The sequence below is a fragment of the Mytilus galloprovincialis genome, chromosome 6, assembly GCF_965363235.1.
Source record: "Mytilus galloprovincialis chromosome 6, xbMytGall1.hap1.1, whole genome shotgun sequence".
In the NCBI taxonomy this organism is placed as follows: Eukaryota; Metazoa; Mollusca; class Bivalvia; order Mytilida; family Mytilidae; genus Mytilus; species Mytilus galloprovincialis.
This window is the reverse complement of record NC_134843.1, coordinates 45397802-45414820: the sequence shown is the minus strand read 5'-3', so window position 1 is coordinate 45414820 and position 17019 is coordinate 45397802. Positions and strand designations below refer to the sequence as shown.

The 17019-nt window shown below is 33.2% G+C and overlaps 1 protein-coding gene across 9 annotated transcripts in view; it reads left to right on the top strand.

Moving 5' to 3' along the window:
• Positions 1 to 17019, top strand: part of LOC143079709 (uncharacterized) — an 88603-nt gene that overhangs the window by 11013 nt on the left and 60571 nt on the right. For all 9 annotated transcript variants that reach the window (XM_076255232.1, XM_076255225.1, XM_076255233.1 and 6 more), the window contains exon 2: positions 16900 to 16984. The gene's annotated coding sequence lies outside the window, so the exon portion shown is untranslated. The remainder of the gene's footprint in view (positions 1 to 16899; positions 16985 to 17019) is intronic.

Here is a 17019-nt window from a genome sequence, read left to right as displayed (position 1 = left end):
TTGGGTTTTATCATTTATATGAACTTGACCTCATTTTTTGGATCATGTTAAGTTTATATTATAGTTGTACATGAAGTAAAGCTTTATATTTAGGACTATCAACATAAAAATTAATGGTTAGAAAAGAAGGCTTAACATTTCAGTGTGTGCACTATTGTTAAAGAGCTCTATTATTAGCTCACCTGGCCAAAAGGCCAAGTGAGCTTTTCTCATCACTTGGCGTCCGTCGTCGTCGTCGTCCTACGTTAACTTTTAAAAAAATCTTCTCCTCTGAAACTACTGGGCCAAATTTAACCTAACTTGGCCACAATCATCATTGGGGTATGTTGTTTAAAAAATGTGTCCGGTGACCCGGCCAACCAACCAAGATGGCCGCCATGGCTAAAAATAGAACATAGGGGTAAAATGCAGTTTTTGCCTTATAACTCAAAAACCAAAGCATTTAGAGCAAATCTGACATGGGGAAAATTGTTCATCAGGTCAAGATCTATCTGCCCTGAAATTTTCAGATGAATCGGATAATCGGTTGTTAGGTTGCTGCCCCTGAAATGGTAATTTTAAGGAAATTTTGCTGTTTTTGGTTATTATCTTGAATATTATTATAGATAGAGATAAACTGTAAACAGCAATAATGTTCAGCAAAGTAAGATCTACAAATAAGTCAGTATGACCAAAATGGTCAGTTGACCACTTTAGGAGTTATTGCCCTTTATAGTCAATTTTTAACCATTTTTCTTAAATCTTAGTAATCTTTTAGAAAAATCTTCTCCTCTGAAACTACTGGGCCAAATTTAACCAAACTTGGCCATAATCATCAATGGGGTATCTAGTTTAAAAAATGTGTCCGGTGACCCGCCCAACCAACCAAGATGGCCGCCATGGCTAAAAATAGAACATAAGGGTAAAATGCAGTTTTTGGCTTATAACTCAAAAACCAAAGCATTTAGAGCAAATCTGACACGGAGTAAAATTGTTCATCAGGTCAAGATCTATCTGCCCTGAAATTTTCAGATGAATCGGGCATTCCGTTGTTGGGTTGCTGCCCCTGAAATGGTAATTTTAAGGAAATTTTGCTGTTTTTGGTTATTATCTTGAATATTATTATAGATAGAGATAAACTGTAAACAGCAATAATGTTCAGCAAAGTAAGATCTACAAATAAGTCAACATGACCAAAATGGTCAGTTGACCACTTTAGGAGTTATTGCCCTTTATAGTCAATTTTTAACCATTTTTCGTAAATCTTAGTAATCTTTTAGAAAAATCTTCTCCTCTGAAACTACTGGGCCAAATTTAACCAAACTTAGCCATAATCATCATTGGGGTATCTAGTTAAAAAAATATGTCCAGTAACTCGGCCAACAAACCAAGATGGCCGCCATGGCTAAAAATAGAACATGGGGGTAAAATGCAGTTTTTGGCTTATAACTCAAAAACCAAAGCATCAAGAGCAAATCTGACAGGAAGTAAAATTGTTGATCAGGTCACAATCTATCTGCCCTGGAATTTTCAGATGAATCGGATAATCGGTTGTTAGGTTGCTGCCCCTGAATTGGTAATTTTGAGGAAATTTTGCTGTTTTTTTGTTATTATCTTGAATATTATTATAGATAGAGATAAACTGTAAACAGCAATAATGTACAGCAAAGTAAGAACTAAAAATAAGTCAGTATGACCAAAATAGTCAATTGACCCCCTAAGGAGTTATTGCCCTCCATAGTCAATTTTTAACAATTTTCTTAAAATTTGAAGATTTTCAATAACATTTTCCACAGAAAGTACTATTATAGATAGAGATAATTGTAAGCAGCAAGAATGTTTAGTAAAGTAAGATCTACAAACACATCACCATCACCAAAACACAATTTTGTCATGAATCCATCTGTGTCCATTGTTTAATATTCACATAGACCAAGGTGAGCGACACAGGCTCTTTAGAGCCTCTAGTTCTTAATAGTCATAGATATTTTTGTGCTGTATGCAGGGCTTCCAAAAAATATTTGAGCCAGCCGGACATTTTATATCTGATCCCGATTTTAATACCTAATACCTAAAACTTAGTCACAAAAAGCAGTTATGGTAATCAGATGGCCATACCAATGATTGACATTACTTTGATTTGAATTTGATGTTCTGATGTAAACTGTTAAATTGGCAGTGTATCATTCAAAGTGTGCACATCAGCCTGCTCATATCTGCCTTAGACTCTTTATTTTTTAAAATGACTTTGTCAAAAACTTTACTTTCGTTTTAAAAATCACATTTTCTTAAAACCAGATGTTGATTTGACAATGGTAAAACATAAACCATAAACCGTACTTAAAATCTGTGTACATTTAGGTGTCAGACCACTAATTACTCCCTCCAATTTAAAACGTATGTAAAAGTAGTCCTACTCTGACACAAAATAGTGCTTTTGATGCCATTGTTTACTTAAACTAACCAACAAATTTGCAGAAATGAAACTTTTGGTGAAAGGGAAATATATTTAGACCATTTTAAGCCAAAATCCACTTGTCTATTTGTTTGTGTTAAAAATTCAGGATTAATGCGCTACATAGTACACTAATTTAAGATTTCCAGAAAACCAGGAGTTATTTTGGTAGTACCTGTGTTTTCAAAATCAGAAATTTCTAATGAGACTTTAAACATTGGTTGAAAATTGGCATGTAGAAAGGTGATACATGTACAATTCAGGATATACCTGGTTTCCTTGAAGTTAAACTTAAGGTAAAATATTTAGAAAGCTGTGAAAATTGCAAAATTTGGTTGAACAGATAGGGATTTTTAATTGGTGGTCTGATCTTGAAAACACAGGTACTACCAAAATAACTCCTGGCTGTGTGGTATTTCATATTTTCGTTGATTTTATTTCTTGTTTAACAACATTCCTGATAAGTTATGTTGTGTAGTGTCTCAGTTCTTGAATAATGCTTTATTTCTTTTACTCCTTATCTCTTTTTTAGCTTTACTTGTCTGCAAGTTTTGGTTCTGAGCATTCTGTAGAATTTTTTCATAAAATTTGGATGAAGAAAACTAAGTTAAAGTGCAGAAATGAAAATGGGACAGATGATTAAGGGCAACATCTTATGCTCCCTTCTCCTAGCGACTGGGTCATTAAAAGTTAAAAGAAATTGAAGTGATGATTTTTGTGTTTAAAAGGAAAAGAACCAAAAAACAATAGTTATTTAACTTAATTTAAAAAGATTTGCAATGAACTTTATTTGGTGAGAATTAATTATTAGATGATAATCACTTACTTTCTGTTATCATACAATTTCTTTGATAATTTAAATGAGATATTTCCTCATTGAATTTGACCAACAGACACCTGTTTTCTCTTCAGTTTTAAATTATTTAATTACAACTGTATTTATCAATGCCTGGATCTCTTAATGAAATGTAAGTTTTATCTGCTTTTTAATGTAAATCTGTTTGAGAGTATATATAGATGTAATTAACTAAATTAGTTTGTTGATAAAGTTGTTAGATTTACTTATCTCCTTGATAGTTTGATAATTGTTCCCAATTTTTTGATAAAAAACTTATTACCAATTGAATCCTGTGGGTGTTTATGTAATGTTTTGGAACTTTTCCATACTTTTATGTGTCTGATTAATTTATACTGCCTAAATTCAGTTTATAGTGAAGACAATGTATAAGTATTTATGATTAAACAATTAACAGCTTTGATTACTTGTTTTCAGCTCGCTATTTAACAGTAAGCTAATACATTGACTATTTTGAAAATCTTTTGTACTAAAAAAAAAAAGCTTGCCAAGGTGCAATTTTATATTCTATTTAAAAAAAAACAAAAAAATTACAGATTGAATTCCCTCTGTCTGTCTGACCACCTGCCCATCCATCTGTTGGTTTGACTTTGATGTTCCTTATTTGTTTTCAATCTTTGCTTTATCTCTGGTTGGTACTGACCATGAAAATGTAATTTTATTGGTCAATGCTTCTGTAGTTCGGTCATTTTCTCAGACATTTTAGTAATAGTTCAACCTTTATTTGGTGTATGGGATGGTTTTATTGTCCTCATTGTCATGGTTCATTGGTCAATATTTGGTGTCGGATTAAGTTAGTTTTTTTTTTTTTTTTTTAGATATTTTAAGAAAAAGGTCAACTATATTTAGTGCATGCCATGATTCTGAAGGGAATATGTCTGTCTGACATGTTTCATTTGACCTTGATCTCACCTTCACAATATCCCCATCAGTTGTATTTCATGAGGAAAATAGGTTGTTTATTTTTGCTTTATTTGCCATTGCATCATCATTTAGTTTTAAACTTGTGAGTTTGAAAACTCCTTTGGTATTGTTTGCCTCTTTTTTTACAGATATTCTATCAGGAGCTGATTGGATGTTTCACAGATGATATAGGATATGATGTAACTATAATCTCATTTTCACATCCCTTTTCAGGAATGTGACCTACTGAATTAGGCTATTTACCAGGTTTGACATGAGTAACATGGCTGGCACCACATGTGGAGCAGGATCTGCTTACCTTTCCTGAATTCGTGTTTGTCTGTTTATGCCCCCCCCCCCCCCCCCCCCCCAACTAAAAGTTGGGGAGCATATTGTTTTACTCCTGTCTGTCTGTCTGTCTGTCTGTCTGTCTGTCTGTCCTTCCGTCCTTTCATCTGTCCATACCATTATGGGTATATAGTTTTTCTGCAATACTCCTTCTACAGTTTGAATCCTTGAAAGTTTTCACTTTCCTGTCTGTTTGTACATATATTGAAGTGTGCATGTGGCCATGGTTTTGATTTTGATTAGTATAAATTTTCTCTTTTGGGAGATAATTGAACTTTGTCATTTTTTGAAGTAGTTACTTGCATAAGAGGACTGTTTCCAATAGTCTATCCTGGATATGTACCAAACTTGGGACAGAAGTTTGTTTATGATCAAAAGCTTGTATCAAGAAGGAAATTTTGTAGAAATATTTCGTGATTTTCCTTACATTACTTATAAATGGACTTAGTTCTTCTTCCAGTGAATACAGTCTGCCTACTTGCCCCAACTGCTCAGGGTTCAACCTCTGTGGTCGTATCAAGCTGTGCCCTGCGGAGTATCTGGTTTATTTTGGGCTCTGTTTTCAAACTAGTCCACATTACGGTTTGAAGGGTCTATCATTTACCTTTGTTTGATTTCAACTTAGATTTAAGTGTTAGTGTTTTTTATATGCTGAATCTAACCATGTTGTTAGATATTGATATCAGACATGCTAGGTTTACCAGATTTTTAGCTCACCTGACCTGAAAGGTCAAGTGAGCTTTTCTCATCATTTGGCGTCCGGCGTCTTGTGTCCCGCGTCCGTCGTCTGTAAACTTTTACAAAAATCTTCTGCTCTGAAACTACTGGGCCAAATTTAACCAAACTTGGCCACAATCATCCTTGGGGTATGTTGTTTAAAAATATGTCCGATGACCTGGCCATCAATCCAAGATGGCTGCCATGGCTAAGAATAGAACGCAGGGGTAAAATGTATATTTTGGCTTATATCTTTGAAACCAAAGCATTTAGAGCAAATTTGACGAGGTTAAATTGTTGATCAGGTCAAGATCTATCTGCCCTGAAATTTTCAGACGAATCGGACAACTTGTTGTTGGGTTGCTGCCCCCGAATTGGTAATTTTAAGGAAATTTTGCAGTTTTTGATTATTATCTTGAATACTATTATAGATAGAGATAAACTGTAAACAGCAATAATGTTCAGCAAAATAAGACCTACAAATAAGTCAACATGACCAAAATTGTCAGTCAACCCCTTAAGGAGTTATTGCCTTTTATAGTCAATTTTAACAACTTTTTTCGTCATTTTTTGTAACTTTTACAAAAATCTTCTTCTCTGTAACTACTGGGCTAAATTTATACTAACTAGGCCACAATCATAATTGTGGTATATAGTTTGAAAAATATGTCCGATGACCTCACCTACCAAACAAAATGGCTGACATGGCTAAAATTAGAACATAGTGGTAAAATGCAGTTTTTGCTTTATATCTTTGAAACTAAGACATTTAGGGCCAATCTTTCAAGATTTAAATGTCCATCAGAATAAGATTTATCCCTTAACAAATTTTAAGATGAATCCTACAACCCGATGTTGGGTTGCTGCCCTAAAATTGGTAATTTTAAGGAAATTTTGCAGTTTTTGGTTATTATCTTGAATACTATTATAGATAGAGATATAAACTGTAAACAGCAATAATGTTCAGCAAAGTAAGATCTACAAATAGGTCAACATGACCAAAATTGTCAGAGAACCCCTTAAGGAGTTATTGTCTTTTATAGTCAATATTGAACAACTTTTCGTCAGTTTTGTAACTTGTATAAAAATCTTCTTTTCTAAAACTATGGGCCAAATTTAACCAAACTGGGCCACAATCTTTACTAGGGTATCTATTTTAAAAAAGTGTCTAATTACAGTGACAGGTGAGCAATACAGGCTCTTGAGAGCCTCTAGTTTCACATTTTTGTTGAGCTTGAGACTATTAAACAGCAAAGGTAGGTGAGACACTGGGTTCCACTGAACCCTTACCAATTTTAAGCCATGGTGTTGTCAGTTTATTTTCGATCTATGAGTTTGAATGTCCTTCTGGTATCTTTGCCCATCTTTTATTGTTTTGGAGTCTTTACCTGAAAAATTTAAAGAGTTGTACAGTTTTGAATGCATTTGGAAGGAATTTTAAATTAATTATTTCATTTGAACTGGTGTCTTTATTACATCCTATTTTTGTAACATTAATTCCTCCAATGTTTTGCTCAGCTTTTGTGCATTGAACCTGAAACTATACAAAATATTCAAATGTTTATTGCAAATTATTGAAATCTACAAACTTGTTTGGTAACTTATTTTATTAATATGAGCATTAAATTGATAGAAATGAAGAAGTTCAGTTAGTCACTTCCACAATTCATATAATTAATTCGTTATTCCATATCAGAAAAATATAAATATAGAAATGCTTTGCTTTGTTTTATTTGATTTGATTTTTTGTTCTGTAATATGATCTTCTTATAGCTATATGGTTTTATTTGAAGCTAATTTGTACAGAAAATTACAAAAATTAATCTTGAGGAAAATAATATGGAATATTTTAACATGTTAATCTGATTTTTTTCAAATTACAAAATCCACTGCAGCTGTGTCCAATTAACGACTTATTCCAGAAAAACAACATATGACGTTAATCACTTTCTAAATGAATTTTAAACAATCAATATTATAATTATTATTATTATTAAGACTACATCCACGTGAATGTTTATGATAAATCCAAGTAAATTAAATTCTTGACAATGGCCTATCTTTGATGAATTTGTCCAACAAATAGCACTAAACAGAAAATTTTCTCCTTGTTGTATTTAAACAACAACTAGATGGTGTAATTAACTATTTTTTCTATTTATAAAAAAAATACTGAACTTTAAAGGAACCAAGGGATGTAACTCTTGCTTTGAATATCAGAAATACATGCAGGGAGCTTATAATTTGAAGTAAGGAAACAGTTAAAATAGTCACTCATTATAGAACTGCAAAAAATTGCTATCACAATGTCATCGTCCAAAGAAATTTGGTTTCTGAATAATTTTTTCCTTTCAAGATTTAAAAAATCAGTATCTTTTAGAGGCTGATAAAGTTTGAAAAGTAGAAGGGGATGTTAACTGTCCACTGGTAAATTAACTTGTGAATTTGTAGGTATTTTGGCACAAGAGTAATTAAACCTCTAACAGGAGGGATTGTGCCTGATATTCATATGATGAAGACATAATCTTTCAATCAGTTTAATTGAGGTCTGGAGCTGGCATGTCAGTTAACTGCTAGTAGTCTGTTGTTATTTATGTATTATTGTCATTTTGTTTATTTTCTTTTGTTGCATTTTCTGACATCGGACTCGGAGTTCTCTTGAACTGAATTTTAATGTGCGTATTGTTTTGTTCAACCCCGCCGCAATTTTGCGCCTGTCCCAAGTCAGGAGCATCTGGCCTTTGTTAGTCTTGTATGAATTTTAATTTTAGTTTCTTGTGTATAATTTGGAGTTTAGTATGATGTCCATTATCACTGAACTAGTATACATATTTTTTAAGGGGCTAGCTGAAGGACGCCTCAGGGTGCAGGATTTTCTCACTACATTGAAGACCCATTGGTGGCCTTCGGCTGTTGTCTGCTCTATGGTCGGGTTGTTGTTGCTTTGACACATTCCCCATTTCCTTTCTCAATTTTATGTCTAGCTAGAATAACTTAATAGTTAGTATCATCTGAACTTTATTTCATAATATTAAGGTCTGCTTGTTACAGAACTTTGTTCTATGTAAGGGATTATAATTGGTATACTGCATTTGTTATATTTACACTCATTTAAACTATTGACTGTATAGAGAAATTTAAATAGAGTCGATCAGGCCAAAAAGGTACCAGTACATGCTATAGTCATTTTAATATGCTAAAAATATGCTGACTTACAGTGATAGGTATTTGTCAGATTTATAAAGGTAATTTGATCATGTGTATCACTTTTCCATAGTTATCTGTCCTTCCTTTCTAAGCACTTTTCTGCAGAAGCACGGAAGCAAATAAGACCTAACATCGCAGACATTTTCTCTATTACTGTTGTCAAAAGTTTATTATTGTTCTGCAAGAATATAACACATTTTTACCAGAACGCAGGGTTTTCAACTGCTGAAACTTTAAAGAGTTCATACTGACACTCCTTCAATCAGTTTAAAAAATGTTTTTGACCCCTTAATCAATCAGCTTTAACTAAATGTTCTTGACAGCCCCCTCCCCCCCCCCCCCCCCCTCTTATTTAGTTGAAAACCTAATGTTCTTGACACTGCATCAGTCAGTTCAAACCAAATGTTCTTGACTCTCCATCAGTCAGTTGAAACCAAATGTTCTTGACTCTCAATCAGTCAGTTGAAACCAAATGTTCTTGACTCTCAATCAGTCAGTTGAAACTAAATGTTCTTGACTCTCAAACAATCAGTTGAAACCAAATTTTCTTGACACTTTGTCAGCCTGTTGAAACCAAATGTCTTTTACAATTCACCAATTAGTAAAAACTGAATGTTCATTAAACTCTACCAATCAGTTCAAACTACATGTTCTTTATACTCCACCAATCAGTAGAAACCAACTGTTCTTGACTCCATCAGTCAATAGAAACTAAATGTTCTTGTCTCTCAATCAATCAGTTAAAACCAACTGTTATTGACTCTCCATCAGTCAGTTGAAACCAAATGTTCTTAATTCCACCATTAAGTTCAAACCATGTGTTCTTGACTCCATCAGTCAGTTGAAACTAACTGTTCTTGACTCTCCATCAGTAAGTTGAAACCAAATGTTCTGGACTCTCCACCAATCAGTTCAAACCATGTGTTCTTGACTCAATCAGTCAATAGAAACCAAATGTTTTTGACTCTCCATCAATCAATAGAAACCAAATGTTTTTGACTCTCCATCAATCAGTAGAAACCAACTGTTCTTGACCCCATCTGTCAATAGAAACTAAATGTTCTTGCCTCTCAATCAATCAGTAGAAACTAACTGTTTTTGACTCTCTGTCAGTTAGTTGAAACCAAAAGTTCTTGACTCTCCATCAGTCAGTTGAAACCAAATGTTCTTGACTCTCCACCAATCAGTTAAAACCATGTGTTCTTGACTCTCCATCAGTCAGTTGAAACCAACTGTTCTTGACTCTCCATTGGTCAGTTGAAACCAAATGTTCTTGACTCTCCATCAGTAAATAGAAACCAAATGTTCTAAACACTCCATCAGTCAATAGAAACCAACTGTTATTGACTCTCCATCAGACAGTAGAAACCAAATGTTCTTGACTCTCCATCAGTCAATAGAAACCAAATGTTCTTGACTCTCCATCAATCAGTTCAAACCACATGTTCTTGACTCTCCATTAGTCAGTTGAAACCAAATGTTCTTAACTCTCCATTGGTCAGTTGAAACCAAATGTTCTTGACACTGTATCACTCAGTTGAAACAAAATGTTCTTGACACTTCACCAATCAGTTCAAACCCCATGTTCTTAACTCTCCATCAGTCAGTTCAAACCAACTGTTCTTGACTCTGCATTAGTCAGTTGAAACCAACTGTTCTTGACTCTCCATTAGTCAGTTGAAACCAACTGTTCTTGAATCTCCATTAGTCAGTTGAAACCAAATGTTCTTGACGCTGCATTACTCAGTTGAAACAAAATGTTCTTGACACTCCACCAATCAGTTCGAACCCCATGTTCTTAACTCTCCATCAGTCAGTTAAAAACAACTTTTCTTGACTCTGCATTAGTCAGTTGAAACCAACTGTTCTTGACTCTCCATTAGTCAGTTGAAACCAAATGTTCTTGACTCTCCATTGGTCAGTTGAAACCAAATGTTCTTGACGCTGCATTACTCAGTTGAAACAAAATGTTCTTGACACTCCACCAATCAGTTCGAACCCCATGTTCTTAACTCTCCATCAGTCAGTTGAAACCAACTGTTCTTGACTCTGCATTAGTCAGTTGAAACCAACTGTTCTTGACTCCATTAGTCAGTTGAAACCAAATGTTCTTGACACTACATTTGTCAGTTGAAACCAACCGTTCGTGTCTCTCCTTCAGTCAGTTGAAACTAAATCAATTAAATTTTAACATAAGGTTTATAACCACTAAAGGAAGATTGGGATTGGTATTGAGGGTTTTGGTCCCAACCGTTTAGGAACAAAGGGCCCAAAAGGGGTCAAAATTAGTATTTTTCTAGTTTCCAGGCAATAACTTGTGTGTAAGTGTATAGATCATTCTTAAATTGAACTACAAGGTTCCATTCAAAAAAAAGGAAGCATGGGATTGATTTTATGGGTTATGGCCCAAACTGTTAAGGAATTAGTGGCAAAAAAGGGGCAAAAAACAATACTATTCTAATACTTTGTATAAATTGCTTATTTCTTAACCAATTTCAATGGGGTTTTATTCTTGAATTCTTGGGGTTCTTAAATATGCTGAATCTATCAGTGGAATTTGAATTGGTCCTCATTTTTAAATTGGTCCAAATGAGGTCCAAAGGGTCCAGAATTAAATTTAGTTTGATTTCATCAAAATTGGAATAATGGAGGTTCTTTGATAGGCCGAAACTAACCATGTATTTAGATTTTTAATTTTGGGTCCTGTTTTCAACTTGGTATACATTTTGGTCCAAAGGGTTCAAAATAAAAATTAGTTTGATTTTATTAAAACTTTAGTTCTTTTGGTTCATTGATATGCTGAATCTAAACATGTATTTAGATTTTTTATTATGGGCCCAGTTTTCAAGTTGGTCCAAATTGGGGTCCAAAACTTAACTTTGTTTGATTTCATGAAAAATTGAATTCATGGGATTCTTTGATATGCTGAATCAATCCATGGCCATTTATTTAGATTTTGGATATTGGACCATAAAAGGTAAATTTAATTTTTTTAAGTTTATTAGACCACATTCAATCTGTGTCATACACCTATGTTGTGTCAACTATTTAATCACAATCCAAATTCAGAGCTGTATCAAGCTTGAATGTTGTGTCCATACTTGCCCAAACTGTTCAGGGTTCAACCTCTGTGGTTGTATCAAGCTGCGCCCTGCGGAGCAACTGGTTAAGAATTTCTACACAAGTTGAAACCATAGCAAGTTATTTCATTTAGCAAAAAATTTAAAATAAGGAAAATGGCATAATAGAATCAAACATTGAAAAAAGACTGGGATTACGTAATTGTCAAAAGAAAAAGGAAAAAAACACCAAACTGCAGTTCACAAAACACTACATAGATAACTGGATTTAAGAGAAAAGTAGATTTTGTTAAAAATAAAATGGGAGTGGGGGAAAGGAGGGTAACTTAGATGCTTTAAAAATTATCCAAAATGTACAGTATTTTGTTATCTTCCATTCTATATGCATATATTTTTCTTATCTCTTACCAGTTTTCCCACTCCTTAATTTTGTTTATATTCCCAAATGTTACTTAATATGGTGAATATAGCCAATTTATTGATCAAATTATACACCAACCTTCTAAAATGTATTTATAATAGATGTACAGACTAATGACTATGTTTAATTAAACTAGCACCCATTATCTTAAATGAGGTCAATCAATAATGTAACAACATGTTTTTCGATTCAGACTAAGGTTAGTTAATTACTGATTAAGTGTGATTAGTTTATTTATATGTAAGATATGGATGTGTCTTTGAAATCTGAATATTTCATGTGATGTTAAGAAAGAATTATATTAATACATGTAAATAATAGGAGATGTTGGTTAATGTTCATAAGACTTCAGCCCAACAAATCAAATTTACTTGTAGTTATGCCTTTGTTGTTCTACCAAATAATGTAGAAGTAAACAACTATAGGTCACAGTATGACCTTCATTAATGAGTAGACCAATACCTCGTAGCACTCTATAAAAGGCCCAGAAATGACAAATGTAAAATAATTTTAACAAGAAAACTAACATCTTGATTTATTTAAGAATAAAGAAAAAAAATATGTTATACAGTAACAAAAGGCAACAACTGAATTACAGGCTCCTGACTTTGGGTAAAGCAAACCTCCCATAAAATTGGGCAGCTACATATAAACAGCACAACATTAGAACGTACTATAAAGTTCAGTTGAAAATGGCTTAACTCATTATATCAATACAAAGCACAGAACACTTCAGACTCAAAGTACAGGCCTTGCGGTCATAAAACTTTCGAGCACGATTTCTGTACTCAGACTCAAGAATCAACCAATCAAAATGCTGGATTTAATGTTTCGAGCATGATTTTTGTGCTCCGAGCATTGAGCAAAGTTTTATGACTTCAACCCCAGATATGGCAGTACTTCCAGTTACTGAAAGCTAGATCAAGCCACCAACAACTCAGAAAAATATCATGTATCTTTGACTAAAATATCAATTGGTAACCCAACGTCCAATGAATATACTGTAAGATGCCATTATCGGTCAGACTTTAACTGACCCCTAAACTAAAATGTGTACCAGTTCAGCAGATTACAAATTACCACAACAAGGTCACAACTTCTAACTAAGCAGCCAATGGGTGACCATTATGGCTACAGGTCCACATACTTTCTTTTGGAACAAAGGTTCTATTTTGACAGAGTTATAAATGGAATGATATATACAAAAATACTGAACATATATCTAGTAAGATTTATAGTACTGGTAGAATGACTCGTAATTGAGCCAGCAAACCAAAAATACTGAACATATATCTAGTAAGATTTATAGTACTGGTAAAATGACTCGTAATTGAGCCAGCAAACCAAAAATACATTTCAACTAAATTAAGGCATGTTGAAGTAAAATATTAAATCTGATAACAGAGCCTAATGAAATGTTTGCATAAAAATATGAGATACTGATATATACAAGAAATTCTGTTGTTAAGAAATCAAATACTAGCTGTTAATTTTATAATATAAATACCAACAGCATGTTACTCAAGTTAAAAAGTAAGATTCTTGTTAACCCAATTATTTTCTGTATTGCAATTTAAAAAGTGAACAAAATACTCTTGATAATTTCTTTTAAAGAAATGAGAAATAAGTTTTTTTATTTTATCTGAAATGTAATCTTATTTCTCATGCTAAAGCAATTAAACATCATGATTTTCAAATTTTGATCAGCATGGTATATGCACAAAATAGGTCAGTGTTTAAATCAAAACATAAGAAGAATATTTTTATAATATAGAAATTTTCTATATTGATGTATATGGAGGATAGTTTCTATAAAACTTTATTCCCTTTTCTAGTACCAAAAAGATCCCAAGAATACTATTTTCACTCAAAACTGAACTGATGGGCAATTACTTATGCATGCAATATATTTTCTAAATAAACAATATGGACAAATTGACTACTATCATATTACCAATTTTGGCTTATTTTATTATTTTTCAACATACACTGTGGTAGGACATCCTGGTACATGATCAAGTAAGAGCAAGTCAAAGAAGGAAAATCTAGCTTTCAATCAGTGCAATTTTGGGGTAAATTAACTGTTTTATGTTTTTTTATACACAGCAAAATCAATGGAAAACAAAAAAAATTCTACAAATTTTGCTGATTGTAAACTTCATTTTACTTTTTTGGTTGCTCTTACTGGACTGTCTACCAGAATGTCTTACCACAGAGTAGGACTCCATGTTGAAAAAATTATACTCTTTTTAGTGCTGACATAATCCTGATTTTGTTAGTATGCACCTTAACTTGTCATGTTTGTACTGTATTGCAATATAAAGCAGAATCTAGTTACAGAGACCTGCAATATATATCAATGACGGATCCTACAGTGTTATATTGGCATTTTCATTTTCATTTTCATTTTAAAAATATAATACCTAGCCAGATGAAAGACTTGAAAAACTGAAATATCCAAAATTAAGATAAGTCTCCTTTTGATGAGACCTCTTTTTTATACAACCGCAAAAATTGAAAATTTTTTGGTCGTATTTTGGTATCACGTTGGCGTCGTCGTCATCCAAAGACATTTGGTTTTCTATTTGGCACTCTAACTTTAGTAAAAGGAAATAGAAATCTATGAAATTTTAACACAAGGTTAATGACCACAAAAGGAAGGGTTGGGATTGATTTTGGGAGTTTTAGTCCAAACAGTTTAAGAATTAGGGGCCAAAAACAGGTCCCAAATAAGCATTTTTCTTGGTATTTGCACAATAACTATAGTACAATGTATAAGTTAATAGAAATCTATGAAATTTTAACACAAGGTTTATGACCACAAAAGAAAGGTTTGGATTGATTTTGGGAGTTTTGGTCCAAACGAATTAGGGGCCAAAAGGGTCCAAAATTAAACTTTGTTTGATTTCATCAAAAAATGAATTATTGGGGTTCTTTGATATGCCAAATCTAACTGTGTATTCAGATTCTTAGTTTTTGGTCCTGTTTTCAAATTGGTCTACATTAAGGTCCAAAGGGTCCAAAATTTTAACAAAAATTGAATTCTTGTGGTTCTTTGATATGCTGAATCTAAACATGTACTTAGATTTTTGATTATGGGCCCAGTTTTCAAGTTGGTCCAAATCGGGGTCCAAAATTATTATATTAAGTATTGTGCAATAGTAAGAAATATTCAATTGCACAGTATTCCCCAATAGCAAAAAATCTTCAATTGGACAGTACATTTTGTATTGTGCAATAGCAAGAAATTTTCAATTGCACAGTATTGTGCAATAGCAAGAAATCTTCAATTGCACAGTATTGTGCAATAGCAAGAAATATCTAATGGCCCAATATTGCACAATAGAAAGAAATTTTCAATTGCACAGTTTTGCGCAATAGCAAGAAATATTCAATTGCACAGTATTGTCCCGTTTTCAAATTGGTCTACATTAAGGTCCAAAGGGTCAAAAATTAAACTTTGTTTGATTTCAACAAAAATTGAATATATGAGGTTTTCCAATATGCTGAATCTAGCTATGTATTAAGATTTTTAATATTTGGGCCTGGTTATCAAATTAGTCCACATTGAAGTCTAAAGGGTCTAAAATTGAACATTATTTGATTTCATTGAAAATTGAATTCTTGGGGTTCTATGATATGCTGAATCTAACCATGTATTTAGATTTTGGATATTGGACCATAATAAGTAAATGTCCAATTTTAAATTTTTAAGTTTTTAAGTTTAAGTTCTTAGACCATTATCATTCTGTGTCAGAAACATATATTGTGTCAACTATTTAATCACAATCCAAATTCAGAGCTGTATCAAGCTTAAATGTTGTGTCCATACTTGCCCCAACTGTTCAGGGTTTGACCTCTGCGGTTGTATAAAGCTGTGCCCTTTCGGAGCATCTGGTCTAACCATCAATTGGTTTAAAAACTTAAAGAACTCTCTGGAAAATATGTGTGTATGTTTTAGTTTCTTGTGTACAATTTGGAGTTTAGTATGGTGTTCATTATCACTGAACCAGTATATATTTGTTTAGGGGCCAGCTGAAGGACGCCTCCGGGTGCGAGAATTTTTCGTTGCATTGAAGACCTGTTGGTGACCTTCTGCTGTTGTCTGCTCTATGGTCGGGTTGTTGTCTCTTTGGCACATTCCCTATTTCCATTCTCAATTTTATGTTGTCTAGCCTAGGAGGTTAAAATTGACTGTTCAATAGCAGTCTCTAGCAAACATTCAAAAGTGAACCATAAGCATGGTGAGGAATTAAGATATTACTAATCTAAGTGATTCACTCTACAATAGTGCAACAGTCATTGCTTTAGAGTGTTTCTCTGACTTTACATATCTATAATTCTAATGCAATTATTTTGTATCAATGGTTCTGATTGGATGACAGTTAGCGTAAAATTCTCTATCTCCTTGTCTGTAACTAAGGAAGCCGACATTTTGAATTGCTGAATGTATTGACATGTAATTAATACAATAATAAGCCAAAAAAACTCACATGTTGCACCTAAAAATCTTCTTTTTATCAAATTTTATTACATTCTGAAGCGGCACAGAAGTCAGAAAACGGCCGGTGTTAATGTTTGAGGCCGGAGGAATACCTATGACGTCACCTAGTGTAGGGACCAAAGAAGATAACATCTTTTCGCGGAATTTTCTTTAATGAAGATTTTACACTGAAATAATGATTGAAATTTAATTATGAACTTGTTTTGCATTAGAATAGAGATAACTGTATTGTATTTGAAGCTTTGCTGACGTCCATCAGTAGTTTTACTGTCGCAAATACCCGTTTACCTGTCTCCGCTTCGCGTCGCCAGGTAAACTAAATTTGCGACAGTAAAACTACCGATGGACGTCCTTAAAGCTTCAAATACAATACAGTTATCTCTTAATTTAACTGTTTCAGTTGTGTAAAAATTGTAACTCTGTTTTCAGATAACTACCGACAGCTGCCACTGTGACAGACAGGAAAAGTTGAACTGTTTGATGAAAGTATGCAGTAAATAATAGACAGATATTTGTAAGTTACCTTACACTTATGTCCAAATATATGGT